Consider the following 10147-nt stretch of genomic DNA (forward strand, 5'->3'; position numbering starts at 1 on the left):
AACATTTACAAATATTAAAACCTCCTGTGCAAAATTTTTTGGGGGGATTTTGCCATCTTCTGGCGCTAATAACTTTTTTATACTTTGGTATATGGAGCTTTGGGAGGTGTTACTTTTTGCGGCTTTTGATGAAGTTTACAATGTTATCATTTTTAGGACTGTACGACCATTTGATATGATTTTATAGAATTTTTAATTTTTTTTAAAATGACTAAAAGTGCCATTTTCGACTTTGGGCGCGATTTTCCATGACAGGGTTAAACGCAGTGAAAAACCATTATCATATTTTGATAGATCGGGCATATTAGGATGCGTTGATTGTTAATGTGTTTATGATTTTTACTATTTATTTATATCAGTTCTAAGGAAAGGGGGGTGATTTGAGTTTTTAGGGTTTTTTATTATAATTAAAAAAAAAAAAATTATTTTTATTTTTACTATTTTTCAGACTCCCTAGGGTACTTTAACCCTAGGTTGTCTATACAATGGCAGTATATGGGGATTTTACTCCTCATTCATTACAATGTGCTGATAGCACATTGTAATGAATAGCTTAACTCGAAGCAGCCTCGGGTTAAGAAGTGAGTGCTCTGCAATTGTGGGGCACGCAATCCGTTTGTGGCGAAGCTGCACTGGCTTCCAAGTGACAAGAATTAGGGGGACCGAGCAAGGTATTTAACATTCAGATTGTGTCGCACGCCCTATGTTAAAGATGCACCACAAAAAAGATGGTGAAGTCTGTCGGACCTGAGTGGGGAAGCTACACATTCATGATCTCCGGTGACCCTGTAAGAAAATGTGACCCTGTATCTCAGTTCAGAAAGGGAAAATCAACATATTCTGTCTCTTGGTACTATATCTACATCTACACCTGGATAATGTAGATATGTAAACCTATCATAGATGGCACATATACGCTAGATTGTTTTCGACACATATTCATCACATCTGACATTTCCATGCTCAAATGTATCGATATTTACACCTCATTCCAGTATATGGCAAGCAATAGGTAAAATAATGGAAAGCTCTTACTCTTAATTCCAGGACTTCTTATCATTGGATCCGAAATGATCAAAACCACTTGTGAGGTAGCCTGAAAGCCCCACAGGATCTGTATTGACCCCGACAAGGACGGTGGACAGCATGCCCCAGTGCACTTTTCCCCTATCTCTATTCACCTATAACTCCCTTGTATCATATTCCGATGGATTTCCTCTGTAGTTTAACAGAGGAATATAATATATTTGTGCATTTAGGTTGGGCATATGGAGATGAAAATGGAGCAGTAGGAGGCGGGACAAGCTTCCTGCTACCACCACACATACTTCTCCTCTGCTGCATGCATGTGTGGAGATAGCTCCTCTCCGAGGCTAGCCCTGCCCCCCTCGTCTTAGTTAGTTCAGATACCTGATATCAGAAGAGGAACCAGGACTGCTGTGGTGGACCGAGGTAAGTAACAAAGTATTTTGATTGTTGTTTAGTACTGTTACAGGAGGAGGGCAGGGGCCACAATATAAAAGAGATGGAGGACAGGGGCCACAATATAAGGTAATATGTTTTCAATTGCCCTGTTTACATCATATATGATACTCCATGAACAACTGAAATAAGAGATGTGTAAATGGACAAACATTCACAAAAGTCACAGCAAGTATGAAATTTAAAAATACCCCAGACATCCTCCAGGGTAACCCCCAACATATGGTAATGCAAAACAAATGATAAACAATTTGAAAATCACCAGCAGAAACAAAAAATGCTATAAATTAGTATATATATATATATCATGCTATGTGTATGCCTCTGCTTTATATAATGCATAAACAATATGAAAAATTCAGTTACAATATATATTCGATTATCGTAAGCGAGTAAATCAAAGATGCCCAGCAGAGTGGGGAAACATGCCCCACACATATTGTTTCCTCCAGGGGTCTTTGTTGGTGAGTATCAAATATTTTACCATTTGTTTTACATTACCATGTTTATATATAGCCTGGCAATGGGAGAGGCTGGTATTTACCCTGGAGGATGCATTTTGTGACTTTTGAATGCAGTGGGGCACATTTACTAGGACCGTGTGCCAGTTTTCTGTTAGACTTTGCACATTCTTTTAAGTGCATACTTTCACATGTATTTAAAGAGGACCTGTCACCCATAATTTTGGCACTAGGAGCTGCTTACTGAAGTAAGCAGCTCCTAGTGCTTAAACAAACACCGCAGTGTTAGAAGGATAGCGTTACCGGAAACCTAACACTGCGGCGGAGTATAATGTAAACGTCGGACTGCTCGCAAAGCGGTCCAATGTATTGATGAGGGGGCAGTCCGAGGTGCTGCCTCTTCCCCGGACCGCACCGCTTGCTCTATAGGGTGGCGGTGACTGCCACGCATCATGCGACAATCACCTCCCCGCGTCATGCGGCAGTAACCGCCCCTAACCACGCCCCAACCCCGCCCCGTCATGAATACATCGGACCGCTTTGCGAGTGGTTCGGCGTTTACATTGTACTCCGCCGCAGTGTTAGATAGCATTTGTTTAAGCACTAAACAGGCGTTTGTTTTAAGCACTAGGAGCTGCTTACTTTAGTAAGCAGCTCCTAGTGTCGAAATTATGGGTGAGAGGTCCTCTTTAAGACTGTATCTGTGCCACATACGTGTTGCAAGTGAATTTGTGTAGTGGCTGCACTATACCTGACGCAACACAAATTTCTGGACATACAGAGGCATTCCAGTGCACAGTCAGAACGTGCACCACATTTATCATGCTGAGTCCAACAGAATTGTGTTGCACGCCCCATGTTAAAGGTGCACCTAAAAAAGTTGAGCAGTCAGAGCAGTGCAGAGGACGCCATATTCATGCAGAGGCCACAATTCCTGAGTCTGATGCACTCTGCACACTACACAGGCAAATTGCACAGTGCACTGTTTTTGATAAATGTATCCCAGTATGTTTGTACATTAACATATCTCTTGTGGCACTTTTTTAGCCGATTATTTAGGTGTGTCGACATTTTTTGAAATTTTAGCTCAAACTTTTGTTAAAATATATGATATTCCAGTCACATCCAGAGTTGCAATAATCTACCATTATATCAACTTTTATATAGCCCACACAGATTACGCAGCGCTGCACAGGAGTATAATATAATATTATTATTATTAATTCCTTTATATAGCGCACACAGATTACGCAGCGCTGCACAGAGTTTGCCAAATTGGTCCCTGTCCCCAATGGTATATCCAATAAAGATCAACGTTTGAGCTGATGAAGATTGTGAGTGCCGGGATCTTTATTGGATATATTACTGTGGCATCGGTTGAACCTAGAGCACCTCTGCAGATAGCGGAGTGCCGTCGATCTGTTGAAACCTGCCCCGAATGGGGCTCACAATCTAATCAACCTAACAGTGTATTTTTGAGTGTGGGAGGAAATCCACACAAACACGGAGATAACAAACTCTTTGTAGATGTTGACTCTGGGACTTGAACCCAGGTCCCCAGCACTGCAACCACTAAGCCACCGTGCTGCCCTTTGTGGTAGACTAGATTTGCTAGTCATACATAATAAAATTATTACAAATATTTATAATTATAAGCTTTCTCACAAACACAACCATTTTCTTATGAAAAAAACATTAAAAATATTTACTGATTGTTAGATATCCACACTTAGTCATTAACCCGTTCACGACCCGTGACGTAATAGCACGTCACAGGTTGGCCACGGGTGCATGGAGAGGGCTCACGCGCTGAGCCCTCTCCTTAGCCGGTAAGTCTTTGCTGCATATTGCAGCAAAGGCTTACCGGTAACACCCACGATCGGTGCTAGCACCGATTGCGGGTGTTTTCACCTCGATCGCCGCCGGAAATGCTGCCGGCGGCTTCAAAAGGATGGCGGCGCGTGGGCGGCGCCATCTTTTCGAGGATCGCCGCTCCCTATGACGTCATCGGGGAGCGGCGTTCCGTCGCCATGGTAACCTCGGGTCTCACGAAGACCCGAGGCTACTTCGGGTTAACCCATGCATTACAATGTGCTATCAATGTGCTGTAGTATGGCAGTATATGATATGATCGTGCAGACACCCTAGGGTTAAAGTACCCTAGGGTGTCTGAAAAGTACTAAAAATAAAAATAAAAAAAGTTAAAAAAAAAATTATAATAAAAAACCCTAAAAACTCAAATCACCCCCCTTTCCCTAGAACTGATATAAATATAAATAAACAGTAAAAATCATAAACACATTGGGTATCGCCGCATCCGAAAATGCCCGATCTATCAAGATATGATAACGGTTTTTCACTGCGTTTAATCCCGTAACGGAAAATCGCGCCCAAAGTCGAAAATGGCACTTTTTTTGTCATTTAAAAAAATTAAAAAATTCTATAAAAAGTGATCACAAGGTCGAACAGTCCTAAAATTGATAACATTGTAAACGTCATCAAATTCCGCAAAAAACGACACCACCCACAGCTCACCCATTAGCGCCAGAAGATGGCACAATCCCCCAAAAATTTTTTGTACAGGAGGTTTTAATTTTTTTAAATGTATGAAAACATTATAAAACCTATATAAATTTGGTATCCCCGTAATCGGACAGACCCAAAGAATAAAGTAGACATGTCATTTGGGGTGCACAGTGAAATCCGTAAGATCCAAGCCCACAAGAAGACGGCACAAATGCGGTTTTTTACCAATTTCACTGCATTTGGAATTTTTTTCCCACTTCCTAGTACACGGCATGGAATATTCAATACCATCACTATGAAGTGCAATTTGTTACGCAGAAAATAAGCCATCACACAGCTCTGTACATGGAAAAATAAAAAAGTTATGGATTTTTGATCATGGGGAGTAAAAAATGAAAATGAAAAAACAAAAATGGGCCAGGTCCTGAAAGGGTTAAAGTGATTTCTTAATGATTTTTACCAAATTGATTTTTACCAAAGTGATTCCCCCTATCAAAACAGAATAATCCCATAATGTGCTACTTGCCCTTTTTTTTCAGAGTTATGGCATTTTCTGCTTTGAAGCTAGCACCAACCGTGGGCAGTAACTCTTTAATTGCTGCCAGTATCGTTTAAATTAATGGAGCGCATATATTTTGTTAAAATATATGATATTCCAGTCACATCCAGAGTTGCAATAATCTACCATTATATCATCTCAGATGACTGTAGCTCTGGCTGTGACTGAAGTATCAATCTGATTGATGTAATATGAGGGAATATATTCTCAATTCCTATGCTTATATCATATATGAGGCTCCAGTCACATCTAGGGCTGCAGTCTTATTATTGCCATTATATACTCCATTGACATCCAGAGCTGCAATCATCTAGCTAACATTAGATTATCTCAGATGACTGCAGCTGTGACTGGCGTATCACTCCACCATTATCATTCTTAGTATAGGGCAGGTAATGTAAGTGTATGAGGTAATATGTTTCAATTGTGATGCTTGCATCATTGGTGATACCCTAAGAGCAGTTATTAACCATCCCGGCAATGCTGGGGGCTACAACTAGTGCTTAATATTTTCACAGCATAGACACCTGCTCTTAAAACATTTGTAGCATCTGTTGGTATTATGTGTTTTGCTCCTAGTTACTTTTAGTCTGTGCGGTTTTGGTCTACTTGGTGCCAATTTTTTTTAAGTGTCCTCGCTCTCCTATATCTGATAATTTTATATTAAGGTATGGATCACCCTAAAGGATATACCAGTGTTTTTTAATGACCCCTTTTATTTCCCTTTGATCCTTAATACCCTGTTTTCCCTAAAATAAGACATCCCCCGAAAATAAGACCTAGTACAATTTTGTTCTGGATTACAAATATAAGGCCTCCCCTGAAAATAAGACCTAGCGGCCGTCATTGCAGCAGTTCCCCCCACAGCATACATTAGTATTAGGGAATTTTTTAGATGCTGCAGAAGATTGTGACATGGGGAAGGATTCATGGAAGTAAATCACTGGCTGTTGTGCTGCAAATGTGATACCAGCAAGTAACCAGGATAAGAAGGGTCATTTATGGAAAGTGCTTTTACTAAACATGATGAGAGACTGGGGCCAAAGATTCTAATAGAAATGGAGTCACAAGAAATATAGCATGAAATTTAGAGTTTGGAGAGTCATAAGGATGTTAGAAAAGTAGATTTTTAGTTCAACAATAAATGTAAATTCTTGTTCATGGAAAAATAAGACATCCCCTGAAAATAAGACCTAGTGCCTCTTTAGGAGCAAAAATTTATATAAGACACTGTTTTATTTTCGGGGAAACAGGGTATACTGTATGTAGTTAAGAACCTTATTTCATTTACCTCTTTTTTGTTAAGTTTCCTATTATTTATACTAATAAGGCAATTTTTTTTGTATCTGATGCCCTTCTTTTAATGCTGGCATTCTTAACTGTGCCTCTCGGCTATACATTTTCTCTAAATCTCTTTTACAGATTCTTCTTGTTCCCTATTCACCTTGACCTTGGTACAGTCACTTTTTGTGGTGATTACTGGAAAAACACAAATAACTATTTAAATCAACTATTGATCTAGTCAGTGATTATAGCATTTTTGGAAGGTATTCTATATACTCTCTGTTCCCTGTTTTATTTTATGTTTTAAAGTGCAGCTTCTGCCATTCTTCCATTATTTATATCAAAAGAATTTATGCCTCTGCTTCTTTTTTCTGCTGGAAATACCGGAAGGGTATAGCATAAACCGACAAATAGAAATATGAACATGGACCTATAGTAGTTGCAAACATACAGCTTTTATGCATTTTTGATGGCATAAAATATGATACCCTAAAGACAGAATAGTGAATAGTATGGATATATGTAGAATTTAGTGTTGTCTTTTATCACAGTATTTTTATTGAGAGTTTTGCACTCAGCTTTTATAATTTTTTTGTTCAGTTTAGGGTCTTCACTCAAATATTTACTACATCAGTGATGGGCAACCTTTTGAGCTTGGTGTGTCACTGGCCGCGTGTCACTGAAAATGGCTATGCGTGTCAACACTGACACGCGTGTCATAGGTTGGCCATCATTGTACTACATCTTTCAGATTTATTAGTTTATTTACAAACTTTGCTGCAGGTCTGTAGATTCATGTAGATTTAAAGGGTAATATTTCTTGTAAGAAGCTGACTTCCATTAAATAATTTAGACCTAGGCATATATAATTGTCTGTGATTTACTTTGAAAAATGTAACAGCTTGCTTCTTTCTGCTGCCCTAGCAAAAGACATTACTTTTCCCTGGACTTCATTGATCACAAATGAGAAGTAAAACATAAACGTGGGAGGTAGAGAGACAAGGACGTCATGAACAGATTATTACTGCAACTGCCAGAAGACATGCTACTATAAATAATGACATATAAATTATAGTTAAAAGAAATCTACCATCAAAAGCAAGAATGATAAAGCAGGGACACTTACTCACAGATCCAGGCATTGTGACTGTGGTAATCTTCTCATACTTGTTATCCATTCCCTTCATGGATCAACTTTTAAAATTGTGCTTATGCCACGCCCCTGCCAACGTATAGGCATGCTGGTAGTTGAGAATAGCGCCCTCTTCATCTATCTATCTGGTGAGCCTGTACAACCCACCCAGGAGATAATGCTAGGAGAATTTAGTGTAAATTGCAGCTCTAGATTATGCCTTGAAAGGCAACAGTTAAATTGGTGTAATATTGGTGTATTATCCAAGTGGGAGCACAGGGTCGTTCTTACCTCATGGTTTCAATGAGGAGCCAGTGTGTGCATCACACTTTCAGTGCTGGAACAGATACTATTTCACAGAAAAGGCCTGGATGTGGCCTCAAAAAAGACCCATTGGTCAAGAGGTAGAGAGGGAATTCATTTACCCCATTAAAATTTCAATCTTTATTTCAATTTATTAAAAGGGAATGGTGACACTCACAACTGAAGTAAAAAATCTACCGACTATAGGGTTGAAGTCTATAAGTATTATTAGGGAAGGAGTTGTGGCTACATGGTCGTGTGTTTTGTGTGACTGGCTTGTGTTGGCTTAAGGCATCTGGGCTTACATACAAGTTTGTCGTAGAGGGGATGCGTTCCCTCTTTGGCTGTCATTCAGACTAATGAGCCCTTACTGGTGCCTTATAATGCCATTATTATTAGTTGGGTAAAATGCCAATATTGGTGTTTTCTTCAGAGGAACCACGTGGGTCCCTATTGTTGGGAAAACAGTGGGGGGACAGTATCCGTGTTACAGGTAGATGTGGTGTCGATGGGCTACCAGACACTAGATGTCACTATTGAGCAATAGTGTTCTTGCTTCAGATTAGTCAATGCTACTATGTTGCAGTGTTGTTAATTGACCTTAGTATTTATTACCATCTATTGAATTCTGTCACTTTATAACTCCACTGTTTGTCTTGATCTTTCACAGTGCCGTTAGCACCAATATGCACACATATGATGTACCCACTCGTGCTACTATTTGTCACTCTTGCCATCACTAATTCACACATTAGTTTCTGCCACTAAACTAATTGATATAGTTAGCCCTTAGTCCGCTAAATAAAAACTAACTAGACACTAAAGCCCGTCCGTTGCGTCCTCAGGGGTGCCGGGCTAAGTGTACAGTCAAACGTACGGAACTGCCATAGAAGACCTCCGTTTGTGGCAGAAAAAATGTAGGTTGGTCAGTGTACAATTCTGGACTGGGACTCTCTAGGCAGACAAGTCATGATCCCTCTAATGCTGTGATGTTGTGTGCTGACAATGTGGTTACATCGTCCAGGTATTATGATATTCACTTTAATTTAGCTCATGTTCATTCACTTGTATCTTACACATAGAAAGAAAGATGAAACAGCAGAGATGAGAGATGAGTTCTATGAGATGCAAATAACACACTATGACACTCTTGTCTTTGCTATCTCAGCCATAACATACACTGTCAGCTCTGCTGTGCCTCCCTCCCCTGGATAAAGACCGTATCTTGCCTGTAGCTTGTAGAGTCCTTGTCAGCAGGAAGGGTCTGTGTGTGTGTGAGCTCGTCTTAGAATACAAGGGGAGGGCCGATGCAGAGAGGACTTCATACTGCAGCATCAGACAGAATCGGTCCCGCCCAACCCTAGACTTCTAATTTATGGTCAGATCCCAGGGCAACCGAAATTGTATACTTCAGGACTGATAGACAGGTTTGAATTAGATCTGTGAAATGCTGTATTTTTGTTGATAATGGTGAATTAGAGAATGTGTTATTTTGTTATCCTGAGTATATTTAAGAATCTTGTCTTCATGGAGAAGGAGCAGATAGTGAAGAAGTTAAAACAAAATTGTTGCAAAAAAACCCACTTTGGATATATAAAAAAGGGGAAAATAAAATATGTAACTTTTCAGTATTTTTTAAATAGTGTAACAAAATGTGTAACTTGTCAGTGATTCTTTTTAAATAGTTATACTAGAATAGCCTGTGAATGAAGGCGTAGCTACTAGATAGGATATAATCAGGAAATATGCCCCCAACTTCCCACCTTGACAAAAGGGGTGGATATGGTGGTTATTCAAAAAGTGCATGCCAGCATTCACTTAGGGTCAGTTTTAAGGGAAACCTACCACTTAAAAGTGGTCTTTTTCAAACAGATACATTCCACCAGCTCATATTTTCATTAGCAGAATAAAGCCAGTATAAAAGATTGAAATGTTTATATAACTTCTATCTCGGCGCACTGCGGTAGGGCACAGCGCACCATGCGAGCACCCACGCCGGATTCTGAAGTTCTGGAGAGCTGGTGACGTCACCGAGCTCTCCGGCGCATGCGCAATTTAGCACGGCCTGTTTCCCTGTGCCAAGTTGCGCAGGTGCCAGTGTGCCGGAGAGTTCGGTGACGTCACCGGCTCTCCAGCACTTCAGAATCCGGCGCACCCACAGGCACGCTCATGGTACGCCGTGCAGTGCACCGAGATATAAGTTATATTAACATTTAAATCTTCTATACTGGCTGTATTCTGCTAATGAAAATATGTTCCGGCACCAGCTCACCCTAAGCTGGTGCCATGTATCTGTGTGAAAAACGACCACTTTTAAGTGGTAGGTTTCCTTCCTTTCAGATTTTCATTGGTTCTCTTCTGGGGCCAACCTTATTAGTAAGACGTCTGTTTTTCTTTATT

The sequence above is a fragment of the Engystomops pustulosus genome, chromosome 5 (assembly GCF_040894005.1).
Source record: "Engystomops pustulosus chromosome 5, aEngPut4.maternal, whole genome shotgun sequence".
Lineage (NCBI taxonomy): Eukaryota > Metazoa > Chordata > Amphibia > Anura > Leptodactylidae > Engystomops > Engystomops pustulosus.